Below are 16,011 nucleotides of genomic sequence, written 5' to 3' on the forward strand. Positions count from 1 at the left end.
GAGTTTGTGTTAAGTAGGCATGGGGGAAATGTAGTTGATATTTGCTCTTATTGTCTGCCCACTCTTTCTTTCTATGAAGGAACTGTCTCCCTCCCATCTCATTAGGTTCTTGTGAGACTGTTAATCACAGTGTATGCGCTGGCTGCAGGACCAGTGTGTGACTCAGGCCTGACCAATAATGGACCAACTTCTCATCCATGGTGATTAGACATGGTCTGAATACAAGCAACCAAAGTATTTTCATGAGATTGAAAATCTCACAGATGCAGGGAGTCTGTCATCCATTTGAATCATGAGCTAAAACAATGTGGGTATGGAATTGTTTCCTTGGCCACACTTCCTGGGATAGGGAAAGAGTGTACATAACAGTGGGAGAGAATGAGGCCAATATAGAGAGAAAAGCAGAGACAGGATGAAGCAAGAGTTGGCGGGGTTGATGGCAGGGAGGAAGAGAGAGGGGGCAATGACAATATCTGAGCCCTTGGGTTTAGCTGTACCTAAAGTTACCTTGGAAGTTTTGTGAAACAATATATTCATTTATTTCCCCTTAAGCTAGTTAGAACTGGGTTTCCTCTCGGTTGCAACTAAAAGAGTCATAAAAACTGGGTATAAAAATCTTGAATTACAACTTTTGCCCCTCCAAATTCTATACACTCTGCTTAATTTCCTTCTAACATTTAATAATACAAAAGAGTGGAATTCCTGGTGGTCCAGTGGTTAGGATTCTGAGCTTCCAGTGCCAGGGGCTGGGGTTCCATCCCTGGTTGGGGAACTAAGATCCTGCAAGCCACGTGGCACGGCCAAAATAATAATAATAATAATACGAAGGAGAAGTTTGTAATCAGCCTGACTTCCCTACCTTTATTATGCAATTCATTATTCCTGTCTGGATGCTTGAAGAGTTTTTTCTTTATATATATTTTCCCTCTGAAAGATTATGGGCTCCTTACACCTGCGTAATTGAGGCTTTTTCCAATTTGTGATTTTTTTTCAACTGTGTCTTTGATTATAATTTCTATTCCACTGGCTTTGGTTCCTTTCGCCTATAATTCATAGGTTGGATGTTTATAGGTTGGGGATGGTGGGAAATAACAATATTCTGACAGCCTCCAAAAGCAGCAGCTAGTCAGTAAAGGTCAGCTATCCAGTTTCTGGCTTGGGACAGGTCTTGCATTCTTATTCCAGGGAGCCAGACCGTTTGGGAGAATTGAACGAACTTTGTACCTTTTTTTCAGATGGGTAGTCTTTCTATTAAGGCAGCATAACACAAGGATTTACCAACTGCACTCTTCAGCACAGTTCCATCAGTATGGTGGTTAATGAAAATGTTAGTTTTTAATTCCCCCCCCTCCCTTCTGATTCATGGTTATTTTAAGGGAAATTTTAGAGAGACTGTGTCAGATGCCATTTAAAGTTGAAAGTCTTTTCTGTTGACTTAAGAGCCAGTTTATATCATGTGCTTTGTGTTTTCAGCATTCACTTAATTAATTAATTCAATTCTCAAACCAGCATTATTGAGCAACTTTTATATGGCAAACCCTGTGGTTGGCTAGGCTATAAAATTGAATAAGATGCTATTCTAATTCTTAAGGACCTAGCAATCTAGTGGATAGATAGATGTACAAAACAACCAACTACAAAGGACTGGTAAGCCTATGATATACACAGTGCTCTGGGAGCAAATTGGGAGGTGACAGACATTTGTATCCAGCTTTGTAGAATCAGTAGGAGCTTACCAAATAAATGGAGAAGATGCATTGCTGTATTATTCTGCTATCATTGACCTGTGTCCTTTGAATGGGATGTGATGGGGGCTCTGCCTGTATATGGATATTTCTTTTCAAAATTTCACTCCACTGCCTTTAAATTTCACATGCGTTTTCTTACAACTGACCAATCTGCATGCCACACACAGTGTATGGGATGAGACGGGCAGCTTTGCCTCTCTCCTTGTCAGTTTAATTTCGCTTTTTCTCTACCCACTGGGTATGGAGATGCTGGGTTCTTACACATTTTAATTGCTTATCTACTGCAAAATATATTTATGTAATTTTGAAGGAAAGCAGTGATTTATATTAGCAGAGAATGGGAGAGTTTAAAGGGATAATCTAGTCTAACCTCCTCATTCCCAGTTCCATTCTCTAGTTTTTAAGGTCATACAGCTAAGTAGGACCAGAGCAGGAATTATAATCATGATGATGAAGATTGCACAGCACTGGCAATTTTCACACACATTGTTGCATTTAATGTTCACAAAGATCCTCTGAGCCTTGTTTTATTATTATACCCCATTTACCAGGGAGGAAATTAAACTTAGCAATACCAAGGTATTTGTTTTAAAATGTTGTATTAAATCTCTGGACTTTCAGTCTAGTACTTTTCTCTGTTACTCAATGAAACCTCATTGGTTTTTGTTTGTTTAATTGAATTCTAACTAAAAATACTTTTCAAACTAGGATCTAGGATTATCTTTTTTTCTTTTTATGTTTTTTTTTCTTTTAGCATTATCTTTAAAAAAAAATAATAAAATGCATAAATGGTATCTAGCCCTGTATCTGATTTCCTATATTTCTTATAGTCCATATCACAAGTAATATTTCCCATACTCCTTGATATTATACTGCTTTGTATTATTGTCTAGTGTGTGTTTATATGATTTGTGTAGTCTGAGCAAAAAGCCTTTTCCCTGTTCAAAATCCAGTAATTTTCTATTACACCCCCTCTTTGTGACTTCTCTTAAGTTCACCAACTGTCAGCTCTTTCCCGCCTCTCCATGGCAGATTGCCAGATTGTATAAATCATGCCTTTGGCTGTTCTTGTCAACAACTGCAGCAGAATTTTTGCAAAAATCTTGTAAACAGTGTGTTGCAATGTTAGTGGCCTCTGCTACTAATGCCTCCCTTTTCTTTCTTTTAATATGATGCTCAGTCCCCTTGTTTTATGAAGTGGACCATTTCATCTTTCTTGCACGTGCAGCTAGCTAGGCTTTTCTCATGGATTTAGTAGAAGTTGATCTTGAAATTTTCACAAAGGTGCTTCTTCTCTTGCTCCTTTAGTTCCCATTAGGATCCCTAATGGGAGTGATGTTGAACACCCATCATATCAAAGAGTCCTATTTTTGAATCCTGACCCTGTCACTTTCTGGTTGAGTCATCCGGGGCAAACTTTTCCAACCTCATCTGTAAAACGGGATCACATTGCACATACCTAATGGCAGAATTGAGAAGATGGAATTACCATTGTTTTTTTCGGCCACACCACACGGCATGTGGGATCTTAGTTCCCTGACCAGGGATCGAACCCACGCCCCCTGCATTGGAAGCGCAGAGTCTTAACCACTGGACTGCCAGGGAAGTCCCAAGAAGATGGAATTAGATGAGAATAGTGCCAGATACATAATGTTTACTAAAAAGAATGTTGATTTCCACTTTTATTATTCTTGTAAATAATTCTTTCTTTGGTTGAAGTTTCTCTTTGTTGTCAAGCTAACCATTCAGTCATATATCACAAACTCACCACTGCCTTCTCTCTTTTGAAACATTGTAAGTCAGTTGTTTTGTTTTTGCCTAAACTCTATTTCTTGAGCGTCTGGACCCAACTCTCTTTTTAATCATTTTGGTTCATTCTTTTCCTAAGAGTTTTAGGGCCTACTACTCTCTGGCATCTTTAGATTGGAGCAAATGGTCCCTTCGAGTCATTCCTCTGACATTTTTAGCCACTTTGTATTCTCTCAGTAGTTTGCTAACTCCACATATAATCTGATAAACCAGTTCCCAAGAAGTCAGTTTTAAGATAGTGGAAAAATTGGTATCTATCACTTTACAGTGATATGCTCTGGTAGTTCTATTGGCTCGTTTCCTGTTTTCCCCCCAAGCTTTTAGAAAATGCATTCACATAAGTATTCTTCAATTCTGTATTATTCATATTAATTTCATAGGCTGTGATTGATTATTTCCAATCCTGTCCCTTTTAGTTGAAGGGCAGTCAAGATCCTCTTCCAATTCTAATGCTTCTTTTTATATTCAGGAAACTCACCATTTAACAGATATAACAACAACCATAAATGCTAGGATACAGGGATACAGAGGGATAAAAAACATGGTCCATCCTTCAAGGAACTCATAATAAGTAAGTTGTCCCTTCCTTATTTCTTTAAAAGACATTCATATCGTTTTATTTTCATAATCGTTAAACTTGGCTTCTTACATAAATGAGTATCTAGTCCTACATCCTTGGAATAATTCTTACCATCAGGACTATCCCAAGGCTTATATTAAGGTGAAAAAAATATTAGATGGTTCCCAAAAGAAGTGGTTTGTGGTTTGGGTATAATTTGCTTAGTATGTGCATATGCCTATTTTGAAAAGACCTAGTGTTTCAAGTTAAAACACTAAGGCTATAAATGAGAGCAGATTTCTTGCTTCATGTTTGGCTGCCATAATTGATACCGATTCCAGAAACGTATAGCCAGAAGTGAGTCAACAGTTAAAGGGAACAGAGAAGAGTAAAAAAAAAAAAGAGTCTCAAGAAATCTTCTAAGACGGTAATAGCCCCCATCTGGAATTTTCCTCTCCTCTGTAAGAGCTTTTGCAGTTGGAGTGCAGTGTGGCTGGACGGAGCTCTGGTTTGCATGCTGCCGGCTGAGGGTTACTCCAAGTCCACCCCATGCTCAGCTGTTTCCCTTACTGGCCTTTGAGTTAGAGCATGGAAGACCCCCTGTCAAAATAGAAATGTTTAGACACAGAATTTTATTGCTGAAAGGGATCTTACAGATCATTATACCACAGAGATTCCCAAGCCTTTTCAAGTGTGAGAACCCCTTTTCAATCTCAACGTTTTTTGGTTTCCCATTTAGTAGGACTTAAACTTGTAGTATGCATGGATTGAGAAGGTATATAATGACAATATGCCACTATGAGTTCAATAATCATTTGCATGAATTTAAACTTTGTTAATCAGAACAGCAATTACATATATTTGAAACAAATAGCTATACCTCTATGAGTGAAACATATCATTTATTTCATCTGTAGCCTACTAGGTGTACACATGGATTTGGAGGGCCCATGAATTTGGAGGGCCCCAGGGACCTGCACCTTGGAAACCATTGATCTAATCCTGTCTCCTATTTTAACAGATGAAGATAAATGTGGTTTATGGATATTAAGTGACTTTCTAAGGATACAGCTAGTTAGTGGCAGAGTCCAGTTCACTGACACCTTTTCCACTGTGTCTCAGCTGTCTTAAACTTATCTGAAATTATTATTCATCCAGATCAGCAGAGAGAGGTATCGTAAATGAACTAGCTCAGAGGAAACTATGATTGTGTACCACACACAGGAAAACATGCTCCTGTATATAACAATAACAATAACAAAACAGATTAATTAGATTAATTAATTAGTTTGTATATAGAATTAATTAGATTGTATATAGTTAATTAGATTGTATATAGAATTCTTGCATAACTTGTCTCACTGGACAATTACATATTTCTTGAGGATTGCAAGGAAGTAGAGACCTGTGTTAGGTACTTTATAGACTGTGGAGTAAATATGAAAAATATTGACCTTCTGGCCACAAATAACAACCCCTCTCAAAAAAAAATGCAGAGGAAGAATTAAAAACCTTAAATATTATGGGTTTTTGGCAATGAACGGGCACAAAAGTCAGCAAGAATGGACATCCTCAACTTCTGCCAAGTCAGGAGGAGCAGTTCTGGCTGCTGAGTTGAGAAGAGAAATGAGAAAAATCACCAGCCAAATAATACATTATAATATTGGCAGACACAGGAGGGGGAATGTGTCACAGATATTAAAAAGCCATTCAGTGTTAGAATGATGCGATTCAGCTGGGGAAAGAAGAAAAGAACAATTGATATTTCCTGGATATTTATTAATGTTTAGATACAAGAGGTTGTATTGAGAGTAGCCAAGTCTTCAGCCCAAGTTTTCTCTGAGTGCTTGATATGATGTGAAAGATGCCGAACAGAGTGCTGTTCAGATCCGTGCTCTCCCTGGGTGACCCATTTCTGCCAGTACTGCACTGGGTTAGAAAACTTCAGGGGTTTTCTAGACTAGCTTTAGGTCTCTTTTGATCTGGATGACCCTTGGGAGTCTGAGTTGATTTTGATTCCTGTGAAAATTTGGGTCATTTGGGGGTAGATCTTGCCTGGTCCAATCATATCTTTTGTGTGGATATGGTAATAATGAGGGTCCATTCAGTTAGATCCAATAGTGTCTCAAGAAGGTCAAGGCTACTTATCTAGTTATGCTGTGTATCTATTTTCCATAGATAGAGGATCTATTTCATGAGCAAAGTTTGCCATCTTCATTCCAACCAAATGATTTGAAACTATGAGCTTCAGAAGGAATCTTAAGGGAAGATAGGGCTGAACGTGAGCAAATCCATTCTCACCACTGGAAGCTGTAACTCCACCTGCATTGTCTTTGGGGGACAGCGCATCTGACTGAGTCTTCGAGAAACAGAGTAGATATAACTGGTATTGACAGAAAAGTTGTACAAACAGATCGTGATTAATTCTGTAGTCCTTGCAGCTGAATATAACAAAACTGGGGTCCAGGTACTGTTGCTTTGCCTCCATGTTCTCTACCCGCTCGTTCCCGAGACTCTAGGTGTCGGAGGGAGGGAGGGAATGGCGTTTGCCATAGAGCAGAACCCTTCCTCTTCTCAGTAACTCGCCTGTTAGAGCTGCAGTGCTGGCAGCGGTCCTGAGAAGGGCTCTGCAATGTGGGCTGGTTAGCAGGAGCATTTTCACTGCAGGCAGATTCGGTTGCCTTGGTGAAGTCCCCACGCATCTGAAGAGTGGCTCATCTGTTTCCGGCTGGGATCACTTGTGCTCACCCAGGCACCCATGAGAAACCTGGGAGACTGGTGAGCAGGTGCTGGCTGAACCGGGAACCTTAAAGAATCAGCCAACAAAATAGATAATTTTACTCAGTACAATTCCAGGAGGACTAATTTTTGGAGGAAATGCAGTCAGAGAAGCATTTTCAGTGTCAGGGGGCCTAGGGCAGGAATGGTGAGTTGAGAAGGAGGAGGGAAGAGGAAGAACAGAACAAAGCAGTGAGGGGGTGAGTTGCGGGGTGAGCGGGCTGAGAGATTCTTAGCACTTGGGTGGAGAGAGTTGTCTAAGAAAGATTTTAAGGATGTAGCCTTTATGATATGCTTGTAAAACCTCTCACCCTGCTCCTTCATGAAAATCACAGTAAACATCTACACTGTGCTTTTTCCAGTGTGGACGTCAGGACCCACCTTTGGCTATTGAGCCGTTGAAGTGTGGCTGGTCCGAATTGAGATGCGCAGCAAGTGTAACATACGCACTGGATTTTGACGACTTAATGTAGAAAAAAGAATGTAAAATATCTATTGCATTGATAATTTTGTACATTGAATACTTGTTGAAACGATAATATTTTTAATATATTGGGTTAAAGTATATCATTAACGTTAATTTTACCTGTTTCTTTTTACTTTAAAAAATGTGTTTATTAGAACGTTTAAAACATAATGTGACTGATGTTATACTTCTACTGGATAGCACTAATCTACGTGATTCTTCAAAGCTACTGGAGTTAGATTTGTGTTTATTTTGGGTTGGTATTGGTGGTGCTGCAGGGTTGTACAAGCAGACACTCACACCCATGTCTGCTGATGGCCAAAATGGAAGGGAGGGTCAGACTTGATAAATCTCAGGCTCCAAAAGGAGCATTGGTCAGCAGGCTTTGGTAAGTACGTCTGTGTGCCGACACCTGCAGACATTTGGAAAGATTCAGAGTCAGAGAAATATCTGGGAGAAATGGGCCTGACTTAAATATATCGAAAGGAGACCAAGTTTTCCTACAAGAACAGAACTAGTATTAACAGAGAAACCTCAGAGGGCAAAGATGGGAAACAGCGGGGATGGGAGAGAAGGTGCAGCCTTCTCTGCGAGTGTGTCATGCCTCAGTAAGAATGCCTGGGAGGGAGGAGAAAGAGGAAAAGAAGAAAGGACGGAGGGGGAGGGAGGAGAAGGAAGGAAATAGAACTGAATTGAGAAAAATAGCCACGCAAGGCTAGACATGGTTCATGTGGTCCCTAATAGATCTTGTGAGTTTGAAACATCTTGAGAAGTGACCACTCCACGGAGCAGAAATCCTCTGTAAAACCCCCACAAGTAAAGAAAAACAGGTTTCCTGAATGTTCAGTAGCAGCAGTCGTGAATCTATTTATTTGAGAAACGGCTTTGAAGCTGCCCCAATTCTTTGTTAAGACAAGACTGGGGAGAAAGGAGTATTTGCATAAGTGATGAGGTGAAAGGGCTCCTGGCGTCCTCAAGGTTGAATGCTTCCCAGGGATACGTCCTTTAGCGCCCTCCATAGGAGGGCAGGGAGTCCCTGGCCGCATCCCTGGCACAGTGTTATTCTGTAGCAGTGTGTATATATATCGCTCAACTATTTGGAGCACGATTGGGCCCTTCAAATAACCAGAATAGCATCCTTCATTTCACTTTACGGCCGGCAAAGACACTCATTCCAAAGAGTTAGTAGAAACACGTAAAACCCTTCAGTGGAGTACAGCCTGTGCTCTGGGTCTGAACAAGTTCAGTCCAATTTCTTATCCCATAACTCCTGTGTCTATGGAGCCAGGCAGTTAAAATGAATGACCCGAGGCGCTGCAAGGGTCTGAAGTGCCTCACAAATCATCAAAGAAAGACTAAATTATGTTCTGAACTTACCAAAGCCAAAAAGTGAACTAATACTATATTTTAGCAACAGTTGCTCCAAGAGCTGAAACTGAAAACATGGTGATGTTTAACTGCAATTTAATGAGAACATCTAAGTAATTAAAAGGCCCCACTCTTAAAGCTTTCTGGTTGATTGAAGGTGCTTTGCATATTGGAAACAGGTATGAAAAGCTTTTATGTGTTAGGGGTTCTCTGAGGCAGAACTGTTAACACTACCCACCTGGTGGACCACCTGCATCGGTTTACCTAGAACTAGTTAGAAATGCAAATCTCAGGGCCTACCCCAAAATCTGCATGTTATCAACATCTTTAGGGGATTCTAGGCACGCTGAAGTTTGAGAAGCACTGGCCTAGGGGACTAGTGTGTCTCTTCGAAAGGAAGGAACACCCTTTCCTTGAACAGGGCCTCTGGGGACCACAGCTTATCCTTCCTTATTTTATGTTCTAGGCACTGGGCTAAGAACTTTACACAACTTACCTCATTTTAATCCTTCAGCAGTTCTAAGGAGGCAGTATTAGAATTAATGCCACTTTACAGATAAGGAAACTGAGACATAAAATCATTAAGCAATTTGCCCAAACCCGCATGCCCTAAGTAGGAGAACCAGGATTCACATCTAGGCTGCCACTCTTTGGCAGGACGTGATTCAGTCTTTTTCACTTGGGTTTTGAGCCATCTACAAGATGGGCAGATAGGGAGTTCTGTGGGTCCTACCCCCATGGGTTTGCTTTGTCCTTTCCAAAAAGCCTGGGATTTCCTGCTTAAAAGTCCCACAGAATCTAGGTGGTGGAGTGATTTCCCCAAATCACATAGTTAATGGCATAATCCTGGCTAGAGTGCAGGCTTTCTGACCTTTCATCTCATATGTTACAATAAAAAAAATACCAAAAAGCAAAACTGAGACCATAAAATTGATCTGAAATACCGTCTTTTAGGAATAATGTCTGTTAAATTTGGAGGTTTACTCTTACATGACTCAAGATAGCTCAAGGAAAGGGGACTTATTTAAAAGTGGGGGGGGGAGGGAGTCAGTGACACCCCTCCTTTCACCCATGGCGGTCTCTTGAAGCACACGTTCTGTTTCTCTGTTCTCTTCCTCTCCCTTCTGCAGGCAAGGCTGTCTCCACTACTCCTCTGCTTATGGGTGAATGAAAATGGCCACCCCAGCCCTGATTGGACAACATCCTTCATTTCACACGTCAGCAATCATGTGAGCATGGTTTTGTGTCTCTTATTTCTAATTCTCCAGTCAGAGAACTCTAGGCTATTCACTGATCTCTCATATTCATCAGCCAAAGTCAAGGTGTTATTAAAACAAAGGCAAGAAGGCTATCCCTTTCAGTAGGGGCATGGGGGTAATTCCAAATAATGGATTATAGGGTAGGCAACTCTGCTCAAATGTTCTACTACATTTTTTTAAAAATAAAAATGAGATCATACCTCTTGTAGCTTTTTTTTTTTTTTTTTTTTTTACTATTTTGCCAACATACTTCCCTGCCTATAAAAAATATCGTACCTCCTCAGTTTTCGTGATGGTGATACAATCAGCATATCCATTGTATGGCTCTGCCTTGGTTTGCTCAAGCATTTTCTGTTGGTGGGTTTTCTTTCCTCCAAGTATTTGCCAATATAGTCAATGTTGTAATGAACTACTTTGTCATAAATCTTTGTGCCCAGTCTTAGTTCGTTTTTTAGGATAAATTCTTAAAAGGCAAAACTGCTATGTTAAGAAATGTGGCCATTTTTAAGGCTTTAGAAATACATACCCCAATTACCTTCTGGAAAAGCTGTCCCAGTTCAGACTCCTACTGGCAAGGGAGTAAACCTTCCCACAACCTCACCAGCACTGGGGATTATTCTTTTTTATCTTTGCCAATTTTATAGGTAAAAACTGAGCTCATTGTTCTTTTAATTTGTGTTCTGGCTGAGGTGGAGCAATTTTTTCACATGTTCACTGGCCTTTCGTATTTCTGGTTTTGCAACATATGTCTTTTGAAAACCTCAACTGTGCTTTACACAGGAAAAAGATTTTGGCAGTTGTCATTAAATGTCTGCTTGCTCCTTATTCTAGTGGCGTCCTTTAGTTGATTACCCCAACCTGAAGGTAAACCAGCACTGCATTATTAGGATAATAGTATTTGAGTCTTCAAACAACATGTAAAGCTAAGCTTTTAGTTTGTTACACTGTCCTTTAGGAAGATGTTCTAGGAGAGGTGAATCGATCTTCTAAGCTATGTGAGAAAATGTCTGAGACCAGAATACCTAGTTGGCTGAAATGGTGGGATAGGGGTGAAGTGAGAATATGAAAGATGTCAAAGCAGTTGGAGTTGTTAAGGGAAGAGAGTTTTTCATACTATCCTGATCTCTAAGAAGGGGGAGAGGAATCTGTATGGGAAGTTGACTGTTTCTTTTTAATCCTTGCTTTACATCCAGCATTGAAAGGATGGACCCCTATCTCCTGTTCAAGTTGAAGTGTGGGTAGTTTTGAGTCTCCTCACAATTACTTCCTGGGACTTTGAAAATGATTCAGGATAGAAGACTCCCAAGAGATCAGATTGAGGTGACAGTAGACTCATTGAGAATCACAGGTCAAGACATTCTGAGGAATGCAGGATGGTGGAGCTTGGCTACACGGGTCAGAGATGTCCTTCTGTATAGGCAGTCGCCTCTGGTTTGATTCAACAGGGTTTCCCAAGCTTCCCTCATGATAATGATCACCTGATGTATTCACTAACAACAAACATTCCAGGCCCACTGATTCAGACTCTTGAGGCAAGGGCCTGATGATTCTACCATCAGAGAAATTTGGAAAACACAGATTTAGAGGTTCTGTGGGAAGGCCTTTTATAGCACATAGCTTTTAGGATGTCCATTCAGCCTATACGATAGCCACCAATACAATACAATACAATTCCCTACCCCTAGGTTGGACCTTAGTATTCATGGTTGGGCTTTGTCATACCCGTGTCCCTGGCGGCAAAGGAAGCCAGGCTGTGCCAGTCAGATTTTCTCTCTGTAAATTAAAAATGGTATTTAGAGTAGCCAGTCTGTCTCTAGAATTGCAATATGGAATCTCAAGAGCATGGGGCAGCTATATTCTGCCATGTGGATGAAGAAGCTGTTAAAATGGTATACAGGAAGACAGAAGAATGAAACACAGATTCCCTCTTGGCTTGCAGTAGCTTGACTTGCTTTCAGTAACTTTTATCTCTACTAAAACACTCTAATATAAAAAAAATCTTCTGCATGTAACTAAAACCTTTACCTTGAACATCAATTGAAGTTAATGGGTCTTCTATTTTATTTTATTTTTTTAATTAATTAATTTATTATTAAAAAAATTTTTTGCATTTTATTTATTTTTTTATACAGCAGGTTCTTATTAGTCATCAATTTTATACACATCAGTGTATACATGTCAATCCCAATCTCCCAATTCATCCCACCACCACCACCACCCCCCCGCCGCATTCCCCCCTTGGTGTCCATACGTTTGTTCTCTACATCTGTGTCTCAATTTCTGTCCTGCAAACCGGTTCATCTGTACTGTTTTTCTAGGTTCCACACATATGTGATATTAATATACGATATTTGTTTTTCTCTTTCTGACTTAACTTCACTCTGTATGACAGTCTCTAGATCCATCCACGTCTCAACAAATGACCCAATTTCGTTCCTTTTTACGGCTGAGTAATATTCCATTGTATATATGTACCACATCTTCTTTATCCATTCATCTGTCGATGGGCATTTAGGTTGCTTCCATGACCTGGCTATTGTAAATAGTGCTACAATGAACACTGGGGTGCATGTGTCTTTTTGAATTATGGTTTTCTCTGGGTATATGCCCAGTAGTGGGATTGCTGGATCATACGGTAATTCTATTTTTAGTTTTTTAAGGAACCTCCATATTGTTCTCCATAGTGGCTGTATCAATTTACATTCCCACCAACAGTGCAAGAGGGTTTCCTTTTCTCCACACCCTCTCCAGCATTTGTTGTTTGTAGATTTTCTGATGATGCCCATTCTAACTGGTGTGAGGTGATATCTCATTGTAGTTTTGATTTGCATTTCTCTAATAATTAGTGATGTTGAGCAGCTTTTCATGTGCTTCTTAGCCATTTGTATGTCTTCTTTGGAGAAATGTCTGTTTAGATCTTCTGCCCGTTTTTGGATTGGGTTGTTTGTTTTCTTAATATTGAGCTGCATGAGCTGTTTATATATTTTGGAGATTAATCCTTTGTCCATGGATTTGTAAATATTTTCTCCCATTCTGAGGGTTGTCTTTTCGTCTTGTTTATGGTTTCCTTTGCTGTGCAAAAGCTTTGAAGTTTCATTAGGTCCCATTTGTTTATTTTTGTTTTTATTTCCATTACTCTAGGAGGTGGATCAAAAAAGATCTTGCTGTGATTTATGTCAAAGAGTGTTCTTCCTATGTTTTCCTCTAAGAGTTTTATAGTGTCTGGCCTTACATTTAGGCCTCTAATCCATTTTGAGTTTATTTTTGTGTATGGTGTTAGGGCATGTTCTAATTTCATTCTTTTACATGTAGATGTCCAGTTTTCCCAGCACCACTTATTGAAGAGACTGTCTTTTCTCCATTGTATATCCTTGCCTCCTTTGTCATAGATTAGTTGACCATAGGTGCTTTCTGGGCTTTCTATCTTGTTCCATTGATCTATGTTTCTGTTTTTGTGCCAGTACCATATTGTCTTGATTACTGTAGCTTTGTAGTATAGTCTGAAGTCAGGGAGTCTGATTCCTCCAGCTCCGTTTTTTTCCCTCAAGACTGCTTTGGCTCTTCGGGGTCTTTTGTGTCTCCATACAAATTTTAAGATTTTTTGTTCTAGTTCCGTAAAAAATGCCATTGGTAATTTGATAGGGATTGCATTGAATCTGTAGATTGCTTTGGGTAGTATAGTCATTTTCACAATATTGATTTTTCCAATCCAAGAACATGGTATATGTCTCCATCTGTTGGTATCATCTTTAATTTCTTTCATCAGTGTCTTATAGTTTTCTGCATACAGGTCTTTTGTCTCCCTAGGTAGGTTTATTCCTAGATATTTTATTCTTTTTGTTGCAGTGGTAAATGGGAGTGTTCCCTTAATTTCTCTTTCAGATGTTTCATCATTAGTGTATAGGAATGCAAGAGATTTCTGTGCATTAATTTTGTATCCTGGAACTTTACAAAATTCATTGATTAGCTCTAGTAGTTTTCTGGTAGCATCTTTAGGATTCTCTATGTATAGTATCATGTCATCTGCAAACAGTGACGGTTTTACTTATTCTTTTCCAATTTGGATTCCTTGTATTTCTTTTTCTTCTCTGATCGCCGTGGCTAGGACTTCCAAAACTATGTTGAATACTAGTGGCGAGAGTGGACATCCTTGTCTTGTTCCTGATCTTAGAGGAAATGCTTTCAGTTTTTCACCATTGAGAATGATGTTTGCTGTGGGTTTGTCGTATATGGCCTTTATTATGTTGAGGTGGGTTCCCTCTATGCCCACTTTCTGGAGAGTTTTTATCATAAATGGGTGTTGAATTTTGTCAAAAGCTTTTTCTGCATCTATTGAGATGATCGTATGGTTTTTATTCTTCAATTTGTTAATATGGTGTATCACATTGATTGATTTGCGTATATTGAAGAATCCTTGCATCTCTGGGATAAATCCCACTTGATCATGGTGTATGATCCTTTTAATGTGTTGTTGGATTCTGTTTGCTAGTATTTTGTTGAGGATTTTTGCATCTATATTCATCAGTGATATTGGTCTGTAATTTTCTTTTTTTGTAGTATCTTTGTCTGGTTTTGGTATCAGGGTGATGGTGGCCTCATAGAATGAGTTTGGGAGTGTTCCTTCCTCTGCAATTTTTTGGAAGAGTTTGAGAAGGATGGGTGTTAGCTCTTCTCTAAATGTTTGATAGAATTCACCTGTGAAGCCATCTGGTCCTGGGCTTTTGTTTGTTGGAAGATTTTTAATCACAGTTTCAATATCATGACTTGTGATTGGTCTGTTCATATTTTCTATTTCTTCCTGGTTCAGTCTTGGGAGGTTATACCTTTCTATGAATTTGTCCATTTCTTCCAGGTTGTCCGTTTTATTGGCATAGAGTTGCTTGTAGTAGTCTCTTAGGATGCTTTGTATTTCTGCGGTGTCTGTTGTAACTTCTTTTTCATTTTTAATTTTATTGATTTGAGTCCTCTCCCACTGTTTCTTGATGAGCCTGGCTAATTGTTTATCAATTTTGTTTATCTTCTCAAAGAACTAGCTTTTAGTTTTATTGATCTTTGCATTGTTTTCTTTGTTTCCATTTCATTTATTTCCGCTCTGATCTTTATGATTTCTTTCCTTCTGCTAACTTTGGGTTTTGTTTGTTCTTCTTTTTCTAGATCCTTTAGGCATAAGGTTAGATTGTTTATTTGAGATTTTTTTTGTTTCTTTAGGTAGGCTTGTATAGCTATAAACTTCCCTCTTAGAACTGCTTTTGCTGCATCCCATAGGTTTTGGATTGTCATGTTTTCATTGTCATTTTTCTCTAGGTATTTTTTGATTTCCTCTTTGATTTCTTCAGTGATGTCTTGGTTATTTAGTAACTTATTGTTTAGCCTCCATGTGTTTGTGTTTTTTACGTTTTTTTCCCCTGTAATTCATTTCTAATCTCATAGCTTTGTGGTCAGAAAAGATGCTTGATATGATTTCAGTTTTCTTAAATTAACTGAGGCTTGATTTGTGACCCAAGATGTGATCTATCCTGGAGAATGTTCTGTGCGCACTTGAGAAGAAAGTGTAATCTGCTGTTTTTGGATGGAATGTCCTATAAATATCAATTAAATCCTGGTCTGTTGTATCATTTAAAGCTTCTGTTTCCTTATTTATTTTCATTTTGGATGATCTGTCTATTGGTGTAAGTGAGGTGTTAAAGTCCCCCACTATTATTGTGTTACTGTCGATTTCCTCTTTTGTAGCTGTTAGCAGTTGCCTTATGTATTGAGGTGCTCCTATGTTGGGTGCATATATATTTATAATTGTTATATCTTCTTCTTGGATTGATCCCTTGATCATTATGTAGTGTCCTTCCTTGTCTCTTGTAACATTCTTTATTTTAAAGTCTATTTTATCTGATATGAGTATAGCTACTCCAGCTTTCTTTTGATTTCCATTTGCATGGAATATCTTTTTCCATCCCCTCACTTTCAGTCTGTATGTGTCCCTAGGTCTGAAGTGGGTCTCTTGTAGACAGCATATATATGGGTCTTGTT

At 39.1% G+C, this 16,011-nt stretch overlaps 1 long non-coding RNA gene across 3 annotated transcripts in view; it reads left to right on the top strand.

The window, feature by feature from the left end:
- Positions 1-16,011, top strand: part of LOC133105206 (uncharacterized) — a 194,949-nt gene that overhangs the window by 151,033 nt on the left and 27,905 nt on the right. For 2 of the 3 annotated variants that reach the window (XR_009703814.1, XR_009703815.1), the window contains exon 8: positions 9,859-9,957. This is a non-coding gene — a long non-coding RNA (uncharacterized LOC133105206). Of the gene's footprint in view, positions 1-4,026; positions 4,100-9,858; positions 9,958-16,011 lie in introns of those variants that run through there. The other variant, XR_009703816.1, reaches the window with a different exon arrangement.

The sequence above is a fragment of the Eubalaena glacialis genome, chromosome 14 (assembly GCF_028564815.1).
Source record: "Eubalaena glacialis isolate mEubGla1 chromosome 14, mEubGla1.1.hap2.+ XY, whole genome shotgun sequence".
NCBI classification, from domain to species: domain Eukaryota; kingdom Metazoa; phylum Chordata; class Mammalia; order Artiodactyla; family Balaenidae; genus Eubalaena; species Eubalaena glacialis.